This window comes from Hoplias malabaricus, unplaced genomic scaffold, assembly GCF_029633855.1.
Source record: "Hoplias malabaricus isolate fHopMal1 unplaced genomic scaffold, fHopMal1.hap1 scaffold_137, whole genome shotgun sequence".
Classification (NCBI taxonomy): Eukaryota; Metazoa; Chordata; class Actinopteri; order Characiformes; family Erythrinidae; genus Hoplias; species Hoplias malabaricus.
In genome coordinates, this window is record NW_027100907.1 from 86,017 (window position 1) to 102,500 (window position 16,484).

At 58.3% G+C, this 16,484-nt stretch overlaps 1 non-coding gene and 1 pseudogene across 1 annotated transcript; both read left to right on the top strand.

The window, feature by feature from the left end:
* The first annotated feature begins 413 nt into the window (after positions 1-413).
* Positions 414-567, top strand: LOC136682364 (5.8S ribosomal RNA). The gene has a single exon (XR_010798609.1). It is a non-coding gene; the product is annotated as a 5.8S ribosomal RNA (ribosomal RNA).
* Positions 568-839: 272 nt separating this feature from the next.
* Positions 840-5,230, top strand: LOC136682365 (28S ribosomal RNA; annotated as a pseudogene).
* Positions 5,231-16,484: the final 11,254 nt, after the last annotated feature.

Here is a 16,484-nt window from a genome sequence, read left to right on the forward strand (position 1 = left end):
CGGTGCCCGCCGGTCCTGACTAGGTGGGATCTACCCAGCGCCTTCCCCTAAGCGGGGGACTTGGGAGCGTACCACCGGGCCTCGCTCATACCCTCCGGGGTGGAGAGCTTGGCTTTGAGCGCACGCCTGAATGCCTTAGACCGGGACCCGTAACGCAGCGAACCAAACCCTGGGCCTCGCCGGGAACGGTGGGGCCTAGACCCGGTCTCCTAAACCACGTAAGTCTCGGGCACCTACTCGGGCGATCGTCCCCCGGGCCGTAACTCCTCGGTCCGGTGGTGACGCCCAGGTTCAATGACCTTCCCCCCTCCACGGGGGGGGAGGCACCCGGCTTGAAATATTGTCAAACGTTGTCTCGTGTTCGAATGGCTTCCTTCGCCCGGCCTGTAACGGGCCGGGCACAAACCTCATACAACTCTTAGCGGTGGATCACTTGGCTCGTGCATCGATGAAGAACGCGGTAACCTGCGTTAAATAATGTGAATTGCAGAACACAGATCATCGATATTTCGAACGCACATGGCGGCCGCGGGGGTCCATCCCGCGGCCACGCCTGTCTGAGGGTCGGTTTACCCATCGATCGGTCTTCCTAGACCGCGGCTGGGAGTTCGCAGGGCCTCCACCTCGGACGGCCCTTCGTCTCCCTAAACCCAGACTCGGGCCTTAAACCCGACGTGTGGCGAGAGCTCCGGACGTAGGGAGAGCCATTAGGTCCGGGTCCAATCCGTCATAGTCTCTCCCCGCTGGGCTCTCCGCCGCCGTCGGAGAGTGGGTACCGTAATACGGCGAGCGGCCGGGGGGTTTGCGCCCCCCGCGCCCCGCAAAACAGTCTCGTAGTGCGACCTCAGATCAGACGAGACAACCCGCTGAACTTAAGCATATCAGTAAGCGGAGGAAAAGAAACTAACAAGGATTCCCCTAGTAGCGGCGAGCGAAGAGGGAAGAGCCCAGCGCTGAATCCCACTTTCCCCTGACCGGGGTGGGCCGGGAAATGTAGCGTACGGAAGTCCGTTTGGTCTCGGTGCGGACGCGGGACCAAGTTTTGCAAGGAAGTGTCTTCCGCAGATGGTGAAGGCCCGGTATTGTCCCGCATCCCGCCGGGTAGATCGGGCTTCCCGGAGTCGAGTTGCTTGTGAATGCAGCTCAAAGTGGGTGGTAAACTCCATCTAAGGCTAAATACCGGCACGAGACCGATAGCGAACAAAGTACCGTGAGGGAAAGTTGAAAGCAGTACTTTGAAGAGAGAGTTCAAGAGAGCGTGAAACCGTTGAGAGGTAAACGGTCGGGGGACTGAGAAGACCCCCCCGGGGGATTCAGCCGGGCGGACGGCCCGCGCTCGTGTGGTTCCGTGGCTCGGAGGCGAGTTCATCCGGGCGAGAGTGGGGGCGACCCCACTCCCTGCTCGGCCCTGAGCTTCGCCTCTCGACTTCGGGCCTCTCGGGCGTACGAAGGCTCGGCCCGTCAGGTGTACTTCCCCCCGCGTGGTGGGTGAGTCGCGACCGGCTCCGGTTAGGCTTGGAAGGGCCCGAGGGTGAAGGTAGGTCCGTCCGGAGAAGGGAGCCCCACGTGGCCCCCGGACACGGGCGTTCCGCTACAGCCCCTCGCTCCGACTTCGCCGATAACGCCGGGGCCGCGGAGTAATGTCCTTTCCGCGTTTTCCCCTCCTTCGGGATGGGGATGGGGCCCCCCCTGATCGTTCGGACGAAAGCGGGCCGGTTGGGCTGTCCTCAGCCCCGGGCTAGGCCCGCTACGGCAATACGGGGGGTGATCCAGGCCTACAGCCAAAACGCCTAAGGTCAGCGGCTAAGTTCGGACCCCGACCGACCCGTCTTGAAACACGGACCAAGGAGTCTAACGCGTATGCGAGTCAAAGGGGCTTGAACCCCGGAGGCGCAACGAAGGTGAAGGCCGGCGCGCGTCGGCTGAGGTGGGATCTGATGCACCCCGTCAATGTTTGGGTTGACAGCGCACCACCGGCCTGCTCTCCACCGAGTGGAGAGTGGAGCAAGAGCATACGCGGTGGTACCCGAAAGATGGTGATCTATGCCTGGGCAGGGCGAAGCCAGGGGAAACCCTGCGTGGAGGCCCGTAGCGGTCCTGACGTTCAATTCGGTCGTCCGACCTGGGTATAGGGGCGAAAGACTTAACGAACCATCTAGTAGCTGGTTCCCTCCGAAGTTTCCCTCAGGATAGCTGGCACCAGACTCAGTTTTATCCGGTAAAGCAATGATCATAGGCTGCGGGGCCGAAATGGCCTCGTCCTACCCTCAAACTTTAAATGGGTAAGAGGCCCGGCTCGCAGGCTTGGAGCCGGGCATCGAATGATGGTGCCAAGTGGGCCACTTTTGGTAAGCAGAACTGGTGCTGCGGGATGAACCGAACGCGCGGGTTAAGGCGCCCGACGCGACGCTCATCAGACCCCAGGAAAGGTGTCGGTTGATATAGACAGCGGGGCGGTGGCCATGAAAGTCGGAATCCGCTAAGGAGTGTGTAACAACTCACCTGCCGAATCAACTGGCCCTGAAAATGGATGGCGCTGGAGCGTCGGGCCCATACCCGGCCGTCGCAGGTGTCACAATCCCTGATTTGAAACACGGACCGTATGCCGCGACGAGTAGGAGGGCCGCCGCGGTGGCGCTGAAGCCTCTGGCGTGAGCCTGGGTCGAGCCGCCGCGGGTGCAGATCTTGGTGGTAGTAGCAAATATTCAGATGGGATCTTTGAAGGCCGAAGTGGAGAAGGGTTCCACGCCGACAGCGCTTGGCCGTGGGTTAGTCGGTCCTAAGGGATAGGCGAACGCCGTTCGGAAACGCTGGGGCGATGGTCTCGTCTGCCCCCCGCTGACCGAAAGGGGATCGGGCCAATATCCCCGAACCTGGGATTGGGGAGATTGAGTGCCGAGAAGGCGCTCTCATAGCGGTAACGCAAACGAACCCGGAGACGTCGGTGGGAACCCCGGGGAGGATTCACTCTCCTTGCTAAAGAGCTGGAGCGCCCTGGAATGGGATTGTCCCGAGAAAGGGGCTCAACGCTCTGAAAGGCGCCGCATGCATCCGTGAGGCAGCCGGGACGTTCCCCATCGGCCCTTGAAAATCCGGGGGAGGTATAGTGAATTTCCCCCCAGGCCGTACCCATATCCGCATCAGGTCTCCAAGGTGAACAGCCTCTGGCGTGTTGGAACAATGTAGGTAAGGGAAGTCGGCAAAATAGATCCGTAACTTCGGGATAAGGATTGGCTCTAATGGCTGGGCTCGGTCGGGCCCTTTAGCTGAAGCGTAGGCCGAGGGCTGTTCTGGTTCTGGTTCGCCCTTGCCCTGAGGGTCATGCGGGGCAAAAGCGCACGGCGCCCGGGTTGACTCCTGCGTCTGTCGGTTAAAGTGCGTGGGTCGCAGCCGCGCGAGGCAGCCGGTGTTCCCTCCCGGTGGTGCTTAGGGGACTCGGTCGGTGCCGGGGGGAGGCGGTCGTGGATGGGACTCCGGCGGGGGTGCGTCCTTAGGGGACGAACCTCCGGTGCGTCTCGTCCTTCGGCCCTTCCTTCCCGAAGTCGGCCGGGCTCCGAGGCCCATCGGCGGGTCCCGGCCAGGCTCGCGAGCGCGGCCTTCCGTACTCCCGTTCGGACGTGGGGGGGGGAAGACTCTGGAGTTGTGTGCGGATGCGTCGCCGGCCGTAGGGGCTTGGGAGGACCGGACCGGAGCAGTGTGACTGGAGACGGGTGTGACGAGCCGAGGCCTCGTGGATCTATCGGGTGTGAGTCTCGCCTCGGAGGGGTGGCAGCTCCGAGGTGGTTCTCTCGACCGGCACCCAACAGCCGAATTAGAACTGCTGCGGACCAGGGGAATCCGACTGTTTAATAAAAACACAGCATTGTGAAGGCTCTCGGACGGTTTTGACACAATGTGATTCCTGCCCAGTGCTCTGAATGTCAAAGTGAAGAAATTCACCCAAGCACGGGTAAACGGCGGGGGTAACTATGACCCTCTTAAGGTAACGAAATGCCTCGTCATCTAATTAGTGACCTGCATGAATGGATTAACGAGATTCCCACTGTCCCTACCTACTATCTAGCGAAACCACAGCCAAGGGAACGGGCTTGGCAGAATCAGCGGGGAAAGAAGACCCTGTTGAGCTTGACTCTAGTCTGTCATTGAGAGGCTGCATAGGAGGTGTAGAATAAGTGGGAAGCCCGCCGAAGGCCAGCACCCGAGGCGGGCTGTCCGTGAAATACCACTACTCTTACCGTTACCTCTCTAACCCGGTGAAGGTGTCGGTGGGAACCCTTTCCTTGCTGGGGGTTCCTTGTTCCAAGGTGCTAAGCCCTGGGTGGGTCGCTTGGCAGTGAGTCCGGTTACACTCATGTTGCGGGCCTCCGTGCCCGGGGCGAGTCCCTCCGGGGACAGTGACAGGTGGGGAGTTTGACTGGGGCGGTACACCTGTCAAAGCGTAACGCAGGTGTCCTAAGGCGGGCTCAGGGAAGGACAGAAACCTCCCGTAGAGCATAAGGGCAAAAGCCGGCTTGATCCTGATTTTCAGTATGAATACGGACCGTGAAAGCGGGGCCTAACGATCCTTCCGTCTGCTTTTTGGGTTTTAAGCGGGAGGTGTCAGAAAAGTTACCACAGGGATAACTGGCTTGTGGCGGCCAAGCGTTCATAGCGACGTCGCCGTTTGATTCTTCGATGTCGGCTCTTCCTATCATTGCGAAGCAGAATTCGCAAAGCGTTGGATTGTTCACCCACTAACAGGGAACGTGAGCTGGGTTTAGACCGTCGTGAGACAGGTTAGCTTTACCCTACTGATGTTGACCGTTGCTCCGATAGTAATCCAGCCCAGTACGAGAGGAACCGCAGGTTCGGATACATGGTACTCGCGCTTGGCTGTGCAGCCACTGGTGCAAGGCTATCATCCGAGGGCTTACGACTGAACGCCTCTAAGTCGGAATCCCGCCTAGAAGGAGCGATACATCCGCGCCCAGCATCGGTGAGCTTGGTCTTGGATAGCCGGGGTGGGAGGTGCTTTCCTCCCCACCGCCGGTGACGAGAGCCGCATGACACTGGAACCGGACCGGGGCTAATGAACGCCTCGGTCCACCTCCCTCGTCAAAGCAAATGTCTCTTGATCCGGGTGTGAAATGACTCGTAAACGACCTGATTCGGAGTGCGGGTGTCGTAAGTGGCAGAGCGGGTGCATATACCGCGATCCATTGAAAGTCATCCCGTCCACTCAAACATTTGTCGGGGGGAAGGCGAAAGCAAACCCCCGGCCCTCCGGAGCGGTCCAGGTCTGGTTCTCTGGGGCGCGGGCCCCGGAGACTCCGTACACCGGTTAGAGGGAGCCGGTGGCGGGCATAGGGGAGGTGGGTACTCCCCTGTGAAATCCTGGATGACGGTTTTAGGTCTCGTAGTGGGCGAAAATCGGACTTAGTGCAATTTCCGAAACTCTGGTTCTCTGGGGGCGCGGGCCCCGAGAGTCCGTACACCGGTTAGAGGGAGCCGGTGGCGGGCATAGGGAGGCAGGTCGCTCCCTTGAATGGTCCTGGATGTCTGGACTTAGTGCAATTTCCGAAACTCTGGTTCCCTGGGGGCGCGGGCCCCGAGAGTCCGTACACCGGTTAGAGGGAGCCGGTGGCGGGCATAGGGAGGCAGGTCGCTCCCTTGAATGGTCCTGGATGTCTGGACTTAGTGCAATTTCTGAAACTCTGGTTCTCTGGGGGCGCGGGCCCCGAGAGTCCGTACACCGGTTAGAGGGAGCCGGTGGCGGGCATAGGGAGGCAGGTCGCTCCCTTGAATGGTCCTGGATGTCTGGACTTAGTGCAATTTCTGAAACTCTGGTTCTCTGGGGGCGCGGGCCCCGAGAGTCCGTACACCGGTTAGAGGGAGCCGGTGGCGGGCATAGGGAGGCAGGTTGCTCCCTTGAATGGTCCTGGATGTCAGCAATTTCTTAAGAAGGGCGCCCTCTTGTGGTCCCATGGCCGAAGTACATGCTCCGAGCCCGGGTATGGCAGTGGGCGGAATGAGACTTAGAGGAATGTTGACGGAGCCATGAGGGGCCCCCCCTGGAGGTCCCATGGCCGAGAAAAGTGCTCCGAGCCCGGGGTGATAGAGAACCGTGAACGCCGCGGTTAAAGACCTCGGGTATGGCAGTGGGCGGAATGAGACTTAAAGGAATATTGACGGAGCCAAGAGGGGCCTCCCCTGGAGGTCCCCTGGCCGAGAAAAGTGCCCCAAGCCCGGGGTGATAGAGAACCGTAAAGCGCGCGGGTTTGGGGCTCGGGTCTTCCAGTGGGCGGAATGAGACTTAGAGAAATGATGACGGAGCCAAGAGGGGCTTCCCCTGGAGGTCCCATGGCCGAGAAAAGTGCTCCGAGCCCGGGGTGATAGAGAACCGTGAACGCCGCGGTTAAAGACCTCGGGTATCGCAGTGGGCGGAATGAGACTTAGAGGAATGTTGACGGAGCCATGAGGGGCCCCCCCTGGAGGTCCCATGGCCGAGAAAAGTGCCCCGAGCCCGGGGAGATAGAGAACCGTAAAGCGCGCGGGTTTGGGGCTCGGGTCTTCCAGTGGGCGGAGTGAGACTTAAAGGAATATTGACGGAGCCATGAAGGGCCCCCCCTGGAGGTCCCATGGCCGAGAAAAGTGCCCCGAGCCCGGGGAGATAGAGAACCGTAAAGCGCGCGGGTTTGGGGCTCGGGTCTTCCAGTGGGCGGAATGAGACTTAGAGAAATGATGACGGAGCCAAGAGGGGCTTCCCCTGGAGGTCCCATGGCCGAGAAAAGTGCTCCGAGCCCGGGGTGATAGAGAACCGTGAACGCCGCGGTTAAAGACCTCGGGTATCGCAGTGGGCGGAATGAGACTTAGAGGAATGTTGACGGAGCCATGAGGGGCCCCCCCTGGAGGTCCCATGGCCGAGAAAAGTGCCCCGAGCCCGGGGAGATAGAGAACCGTAAAGCGCGCGGGTTTGGGGCTCGGGTCTTCCAGTGGGCGGAGTGAGACTTAAAGGAATATTGACGGAGCCATGAAGGGCCCCCCCTGGAGGTCCCATGGCCGAGAAAAGTGCCCCGAGCCCGGGGAGATAGAGAACCGTAAAGCGCGCGGGTTTGGGGCTCGGGTCTTCCAGTGGGCGGAATGAGACTTAAAGGAATATTGACGGAGCCAAGAGGGGCCTCCCCTGGAGGTCCCGTGGCCGAGAAAAGTGCCCCGAGCCCGGGGAGATAGAGAACCGTAAAGCGCGCGGGTTTGGGGCTCGGGTCTTCCAGTGGGCGGAGTGAGACTTAAAGGAATATTGACGGAGCCATGAAGGGCCCCCCCTGGAGGTCCCATGGCCGAGAAAAGTGCTCCGAGCCCGGGGAGATAGAGAACCGCAATGCACGCGGGTTTGAGGCTCAGGTCTTCCAGTGGGCGCTCGTTCCAGCGGCGCGGGCTGGATGGTTTAGTCCGAGGAGGAGTGCTTAAGTGTGGGCCGGATAGGTTCGAGAGGTGCGCTGGGTTCCTGGAGGTCCAGCCCCGGAGGTTTGGAGCGGGGCGATGTAGCGAGCGAGGCCGAGTCGGGTGAGCCTGGGCCGGGCATGGGCGTTGGCGGCGATGGGGGTCTTCTCCCCGGAGGTTTGGAGCGGGCGATGGAGCGAGCGAGGCCGAGTCGGGTGAGCCTGGGCCGGGCATGGGCGTTGGCAGCGACGGGGGTGTCTTCCCCGGAGGTAAGTACCGTGGGGGGCAAGCGTGAGATATTCCAGGCCGGGAAAAGTGAGCTAAATTCGGCAAAGCGTTGTTAAAAAGGGGGGTCGGTTGATTTTTTTGTTAAATCTAAACGAACAAAGGGTGCGAGGCGTGAAAATTGCATTCAGCCGTGATTTTTTGGCAAAGTGCTAACCCTAGTGGTCTCCCAGTGGGACGTTTTAAAGTAGGACTTAGAAAAATTTCTGACCCTCTTCGCCCTAGGTAGCAAGCCCAAAACGGAGCACCTCGGAGAGGTAAAAATTCAGAGGGCATGGGGGTTTCCAGTGCGGTGCCGTCAGGACATTAGGGTTCCTTTAGAAAAGACGAAAGTTTGGGTACACCGTATGTAACTATGACAAGCCCAAGGCTCTGGTTCGCCTGTGGGCATGAATATAGTGAGATTTCCGCGTTATCTCACTGGAGGTGACCCCGGAACGGTTCAAAACCTAAGTCGAGACTTCCATGGGACCCCGGCGATGGGAGTTTGAAGCCCGAGGAGTGACGCCCTCTGGGCTAAGGTTGGTGGTAGGTTCGGCCCCCCTTTCTGGAGGTCTAAACTGACTTCCATGGACCCCGGCGATGCGAATTTGATGCCCGAGGAGTGACTCACCTCTGGGCTAAGGGTGGTGGTGTGCCCAGCCCCCCCTCTGGAGGTCTCGAATGACTTCCATGGACCCCGGTGAAGCGTATTTCATGCCCGATGAGGAGCACACCTCTGGGCTAAGGGTGGTTGTATGCTCAGCCCCCCCTCTGGAGGTCTAAACTGACTTCCATGGACCCCGGTGATGCGAATTTGATGCCCGAGGAGTGACTCACCTCTGGGCTAAGGGTGGTGGTATGCCCGGCCCCCCCTCTGGAGGTCTCCAAAACCTAAGTCGAGACTTCCATGGACCCCGGTTATCCGAATTTCATGCCCGAGGAGTGATGCCCTCTGGGCTAAGGGTGGTGGTAAGCCCGGCCCCCCCTCTCTGGAGGTCTAGATTGACTTCCATGGACCCCGGTTAAGCGTATTTCATGCCCGAGGAGTGACGCCCTCTGGGCTAAGGGTGGTGGTAAGCCCGGCCCCCCCTCTGGAGGTCTCCAAAACCTAAGTCGAGACTTCCATGGACCCCGGTTATCCGAATTTCATGCCCGAGGAGTGACGCCCTCTGGGCTTAGGGTGGTGGTAAGCCCGGCCCCACTCTCTGGAGGTCTAAACTGACTTCCATGGACCCCGGTGATCCGAATTTCATGCCCGAGGAGTGACGCCCTCTGGGCTTAGGGTGGTGGTAAGCCCGGCCCCCCCTCTGGATGTCTCCAAAACCTAAGTCGAGACTTCCATGGACCCCGGTTATCCGAATTTCATGCCCGAGGAGTGATGCCCTCTGGGCTAAGGGTGGTGGTAAGCCCGGCCCCCCCTCTCTGGAGGTCTAGATTGACTTCCATGGACCCCGGTTAAGCGTATTTCATGCCCGAGGAGTGACGCCCTCTGGGCTAAGGGTGGTGGTAAGCCCGGCCCCCCCTCTGGAGGTCTCCAAAACCTAAGTCGAGACTTCCATGGACCCCGGTTATCCGAATTTCATGCCCGAGGAGTGACGCCCTCTGGGCTTAGGGTGGTGGTAAGCCCGGCCCCACTCTCTGGAGGTCTAAACTGACTTCCATGGACCCCGGTGATCCGAATTTCATGCCCGAGGAGTGACGCCCTCTGGGCTTAGGGTGGTGGTAAGCCCGGCCCCCCCTCTGGATGTCTCCAAAACCTAAGTCGAGACTTCCATGGACCCCGGTTATCCGAATTTCATGCCCGAGGAGTGACGCCCTCTGGGCTTAGGGTGGTGGTAAGACCGGCCCCACTCTCTGGAGGTCTAAACTGACTTCCATGGACCCCGGTGATCCGAATTTCATGCCCGAGGAGTGATGCCCTCTGGGCTAAGGGTGGTGGTAAGCCCGGCCCCCCCTCTCTGGAGGTCTAGATTGACTTCCATGGACCCCGGTGTAGCGTATTTCATGCCCGAGGAGTGGTGCCCTCTGGGCTAAGGGTGGTGGTAAGCCCGCCCCCCCCTCTCTGGAGGTCTAAAAGGACTTCCATGGACCCCGGTATAGCGTATTTCATGCCCGAGGAGTGACGCCCTCTGGGCTTAGGGTGGTGGTAAGTGCAGCCCCCCCTCTGGAGGTTTCCAAAACCTAAGTCGAGACTTCCATGGACCCCGGTGATGCGAATTTCAAGCCCGAGGAGTGGTGCCCTCTGGGCTAAGGGTGGTGGTAAGCCCGGCCCCCCCTCTCTGGAGGTCTAAACTGACTTCCATGGACCCCGGTGTAGCGTATTTCATGCCCGAGGAGTGACGCCCTCTGGGCTTAGGGTGGTGGTAAGCCAGGCCCCCCCTCTCTGGAGGTCAAAATTGACTTCCATGGACCCCGGTTATCCGAATTTTATGCCCGAGGAGTGACGCCCTCTGGGCTAAGGGTGGTGGTAAGTCCGGCCCCCACCCTCTAGATGCGTTCAAAACCTAAGTCGAGACTTCCATGGACCCCGGTGATGCGAAGTGACATGCCCGAAGAGTGGTGCCTTCTGGGCTAAGGTTGTGATAAGCCCGGTCTCTCCTCTGGAGGTCTGTGGTTTTAAAGTGAATATTTTCTAAGTCCCTCACCTGAGATTTTAAGAGAATCAGGACCCTCCTCAAGCCTCGTAGCGAGTCCGAGGGAGGTTCATCGTTGTCGGCTATGCGAAAGGGGTTCAGACGCCTCTAATCCTGTGGGCATATGGTTTCTCAGCCTGGTGCCGTCGGGATATTAGGGAGGCATTAAATCAGACGTAAGTTTGGGTAACAGCGATGCGAAACGCTATGCCCAAAGGAGTGGCTTCCCGATGGGCTTGAAATAATGGGAATGTCCGCTCTGCTTCCCTGGATGTGTTCAAAACCTAAGTCGAGACATCCGTAGACCCCGTTGATGCGAATTCCATGCCCGAGGAGTGACGCCCTCTGGGCTTAAGGGTGGTGGTAAGACCGGCCCCACTCTCTGGAGGTCTAAACTGACTTCCATGGACCCCGGTGATGCGAATTTCATGCCCGAGGAGTGGTGCCCTCTGGGCTAAGAGTGGTGGTAAGACCGGCCCCACTCTCTGGATGTCTAAAATGACTTCCATGGACCCCGGTGATTCGAATTTCAAGCCCGAGGAGGTGCACACCTCCGGGCTAAGGGGATGGTTTGGGTGGCCTCCCCTCTGGATGTGTTCAAAACCTAAGTTGAGACATCCATGGACCCCGGTTATCCGAATTTCATGCCCGAGGAGTGACGCCCTCTGGGCTAAGAGTGGTGGTAAGACCGGCCCCACTCTCTGGAGGATCTAGAATGACTTCCATGGACCCCGGTGATGCGAATACACAAGCCCGAGGAGTGGCACACCTCTGGGCTAAGGGGATGGTTAGGGTGGCCTCCCCTCTGGAGGTCTAAAATGACTTCCATGGACCCCGGTGATTCGAATTTCAAGCCCGAGGAGGTGCACACCTCCGGGCTAAGGGGATGGTTTGGGTGGCCTCCCCTCTGGATGTGTTCAAAACCTAAGTTGAGACATCCATGGACCCCGGTTATCCGAATTTCATGCCCGAGGAGTGACGCCCTCTGGGCTAAGAGTGGTGGTAAGACCGGCCCCACTCTCTGGATGTCTAAAATGACTTCCATGGACCCCGGTAATGCAAATTTCATGCCCGAGGAGTGACGCCCTCTGGGCTAAGGGTGGTGGTAAGTGAGGCCACCCCCTCTGGATGTGTTCAAAACCTAAGTTGAGACATCCATGGACCCCGGTTATCCGAATTTCATGCCCGAGGAGTGACGCCCTCTGGGCTAAGAGTGGTGGTAAGACCGGCCCCACTCTCTGGAGGTCTAAAATGACTTCCATGGACCCCGGTGATTCGAATTTAAAGCCCGAGGACTGGCACACCTCTGGGCTAAGGGGATGGTTTGGGTTGCCTCCCCTCTGGAGGTCTAAAATGACTTCCATGGACCCCGGTGATTCGAATTTAAAGCCCGAGGACTGGCACACCTCTGGGCTAAGGGGATGGTTTGGGTTGCCTCCCCTCTGGAGGTCTAAAATGACTTCCATGGACCCCGTTGATTCGAATTTAAAGCCCGAGGACTGGCACACCTCTGGGCTAAGGGGATGGTTTGGGTTGCCTCCCCTCTGGAGGTCTAAAATGACTTCCATGGACCCCGGTGATTCGAATTTAAAGCCCGAGGACTGGCACACCTCTGGGCTAAGGGGATGGTTTGGGTTGCCTCCCCTCTGGAGGTCTAAAATGACTTCCATGGACCCCGTTGATGCGAATTTAAAGCCCGAGGACTGGCACACCTCTGGGCTAAGGGGATGGTTTGGGTTGCCTCCCCTCTGGAGGTCTAAAATGACTTCCATGGACCCCCGTTGATGCGAATACACAAGCCCGAGGACTGGCACACCTCTGGGCTAAGGGGATGGTTTGGGTTGCCTCCCCTCTGGAGGTCTAAAATGACTTCCATGGACCCCGTTGATGCGAATACACAAGCCCGAGGAGTGGCACACCTCTGGGCTAAGGGGATGGTTTGGGTTGCCTCCCCTCTGGAGGTCTAAAAATGACTTCCATAGACCCCGGCGAAGCGAATTTAAAGCCCGAGGACTGGCACCCCTCTGGGCTAAGGGGATGGTTAGGGTGGCCTCCCCTCTGGATGTCTAAAATGACTTCCATGGACCCCGGTGATGCGAATACACAAGCCCGAGGAGTGGCACACCTCTGGGCTAAGGGGATGGTTTGGGTTGCCTCCCCTCTGGAGGTCTAAAAATGACTTCCATAGACCCTGGCGAAGCGAATTTAAAGCCCGAGGACTGGCACCCCTCTGGGCTAAGGGGATGGTTAGGGTGGCCTCCCCTCTGGATGTCTAAAATGACTTCCATGGACCCCGGTGATGCGAATACACAAGCCCGAGGAGTGGCACACCTCTGGGCTAAGGGGATGGTTTGGGTTGCCTCCCCTCTGGAGGTCTAAAAATGACTTCCATAGACCCCGGCGAAGCGAATTTAAAGCCCGAGGACTGGCACCCCTCTGGGCTAAGGGTGGTGGTTAATCCGGCCCCCCCTTCTGGATGTGTTCAAAACCTAAGTCGAGACATCCATGGACCCCGGTGATGCGAAGTGACATGCCCGAGGAGTGGCGCCCTCTGGGCTAAGGTTGTGATAAGCCCGGTCTCTCCTCTGGAGGTCTGTGGTTTTAAAGTGAAAATTTTCTAAATCCCTCACCTGAGATTTTAAGAAAATCAGGACCCTCCTCAAGCCTCGTAGCGAGTCCGAGGGAGGTTCATCGTTGTCGGCTATGCGAACGAGGTTCCAATGCCTCAAATCCTGTGGGCATATGGTTTCTCAGCCTGGTGCCGTCGGGATATTAGGGAGGCATTAAATCAGACGTAAGTTTGGGTAACAGCGATGCGAAACGCTATGCCCAAAAGAGTGGCTTCCCGATGGGCTTGAAATAATGGGAATGTCCGCTCTGCTTCCCTGGATGTGTTCAAAACCTAAGTCGAGACATCCGTAGACCCCGTTGATGCGAATACCGAAGCCCGAGGACTGGCACACCTCTGGGCTAGGGTGGGGATAAGATATGCCCCCACCCTCTGGAGGTTTTCAAAACCTAAGTCGAGACCTCCATAGACCCCGGTGATGCGAATACCGAAGCCCGAGGACTGGCACCCCTCTGGGCTAGGGTGGTGGTTAATCCGGCCCCCCCTCTGGAGGTTTTCAAAACCTAAGTTGAGACCTCCGTAGACCCCGGTGATGCGAATACCGAAGCCCGAGGACTGGCACACCTCTGGGCTAGGGTGGTGGTTAATCCGGCCCCCCCTCTGGAGGTTTTCAAAACCTAAGTTGAGACCTCCGTAGACCCCGGTGATGCGAATACCGAAGCCCGAGGACTGGCACACCTCTGGGCTAAGGGGTTGGTATGCTCGGCCTCCCCTCTGGAAGTCTAAAAATAATTAGAAATATTTCTAAGTTCGACAACGAGCACTGGCAGAACTGGACCAAAGACTTCCATACACCCCGGTGATGCGAAGTTTCAAGCCCGAGGAGTGGCACACCTCTGGGCTAAGGGGATGGTTTGGGTTGCCTCCCCTCTGGAGGTCTAAAAATGACTTCCATGGACCCCGTTGATGCGAATACACAAGCCCGAGGAGTGGCACACCTCTGGGCTAAGGGGATGGTTTGGGTTGCCTCCCCTCTGGAGGTCTAAAAATGACTTCCATGGACCCCGTTGATGCGAATACACAAGCCCGAGGAGTGGCACACCTCTGGGCTAAGGGGATGGTTTGGGTTGCCTCCCCTCTGGATGTCTAAAATGACTTCCATGGACCCCGTTGATGCGAATACACAAGCCCGAGGACTGGGACACCCTCTGGGCTTAAGGTGGAGGTAAGCCCGGCCTCCCCTCTTTATTAAAAAAAAAACTCTAAGTCCCAACGGCAAATGCCAGAGCTTTAAGCCGAAACTCAAGAGAGTTCGATCGGTATAACTGACTTGACTATCTGCCCTTAGCCCCCGATGGTTCATTCTATATATGCCCGGAGAAGTGGCTGGTTTCCGGGGCAAAAAAAGCCAAATGGTCTCCTATATTCATGCGACGGGTGCCTAAAGGTAAGTTTACCGCCCCCAGTGAACTGCCTAAGGTCCATAGGCCTCCGACCACTGCTCCCTTAGCGGGGCGGTGGAACGGGCCGCCCGCCGACAAAGTTAACTGTTAAACCCATTTAATTTCAATGACCTTTAGTTCCAACTCCCTCCCTGGGGGGGATTGGTTCTATATATGCCCGGAGAAGTGGCTGGTTTCCGGGGCCAAAAAAGCCAAATGGTCTCCTATATTCATGCGACGGGTGCCTAAAGGTAAGTTTACCCACCCCGGTGAACTGCCTAAGGTCCATAGGCCTCCGACCACTGCTCCCTTAGCGGGGCGGTGGAACGGGCCGCCCGCCGACAAAGTTAACTGTTAAACCCATTTAATTTCAATGACCTTTAGTTCCAACTCCCTCCCTGGGGGGGATTGGTTCTATATATGCCCGGAGAAGTGGCTGGTTTCCGGGGCCAAAAAAGCCAAATGGTCTCCTATATTCATGCGACGGGTGCCTAAAGGTAAGTTTACCCACCCCGGTGAACTGCCTAAGGTCCATAGGCCTCCGACCACTGCTCCCTTAGCGGGGCGGTGGAACGGGCCGCCCGCCGACAAAGTTAACTGTTAAACCCATTTAATTTCAATGACCTTTAGTTCCAACTCCCTCCCTGGGGGGATTGGTTCTATATATGCCCGGAGAAGTGGCTGGTTTCCGGGGCCAAAAAAGCCAAATGGTCTCCTATATTCATGCGACGGGTGCCTAAAGGTAAGTTTACCCACCCCGGTGAACTGCCTAAGGTCCATAGGCCTCCGACCACTGCTCCCTTAGCGGGGCGGTGGAACGGGCCGCCCGCCGACTAAGTTAACCCATAACCACTGATCGTTTAAGTCTTAAGGCCGGTCGGACCTCATAAAAAGTCTCCCTCTGGGAGGATCACCCAATCTCCACCCCCCTCCATCTCCAAACCGAAGCAAGTACCACACGGGAACACTCTGTTTGGGGATTCAGAAATAAATGTATTTATTTCGCAGTAAAACATATCAAAGCCACGGGGGTGCAGAAACACGGAGTGAATCCCGGCTGGGTTGCGCTTTGAAGAGGGTCCGGTTCAGGCCGTTTCGAGGGCGGAAAGACGGTTCTCACGAGCCCGCATCACATCGGCCGCAGAGAGGCCGGCTCGGTAGAAGGCCCGGGCAGTGATGTTGGAGTGGCACATGCTTGTCGTCACTCGATCTCTATCTTCGGCCGGCAGAGTCGAAACCTGAAACAGAGGTGCGAGGTGTCAGAAGTAGGAAGGCCGGGGTTAAGAGCCCACATAAGTCGGATTAAGTTCAACACTCACTTGGTTCGAAACAGCCGTGCGGATCAGGTTGAAGGCCACCGCGCCTCCGAGGCCCGCATCCGTCCACGCGATCCGAAGCAGTGAGTTTGGCTTGCGCAGCTGGTTCCCCCTGTCCAAGAACACGAACCCGTCCCGGGCTCCGTGTAAGTCGCTGAGTGCGGTCAACCAGGCCAGCTCTGTGGCAGACAACCCGATCGGAGCGTCCCCGAACGAGGCGTTGGTCTTGTGTTCACGAACATAAACCACGAAGCCGGTGCCATCCGTGGTGCTGGCTTGCCTCAACTCTCCAACCGTCAGGTTGAGAAACACAACCGACCGGTGACCGGTTAAGACAGACAAAAGGCCGAGCAGGTACCCCTGGAGCATCCGTAGCGTCGACCGGCGGGCGGTGTCCCCCGTCCGGGCCGCGTCTATGAGCTCTGGGATTCGGGTCTTAGCGTGGCTTAGGAAGACCCTGAAATCCGAAGGTTGCGGCAAGCGACTCAGCTTCGCTCTCTTCACGCGCTGGCGATGGCCCAGAATCGTGCGTGCGATGTCCCGATGAGCCTTGGCGAAGGTCAGCTTCAGCCTCTGGAGCTCTTCGGGGCTGACCCCGGCGGTCTCTGGGTCGAAGGCAGCGACGTGGGAGACGAACGCCTTGGCGCTGTGCAGGTAACACTTAACGGTTGTCGAAGCGTAACCCAGTTTCTGAAGGCTCTGTACCCAAGTGGGAACGTTCGTGTGATGGACGAAAGACAGGTCTGTGAATTGGCAGCCGGGCGGGGCGCAGTGAAGCAGGAACCGAATAACGTGGCCCCGTCGCTGGCGAGAGTTCTCGATGTCCTTCGGTGACGCG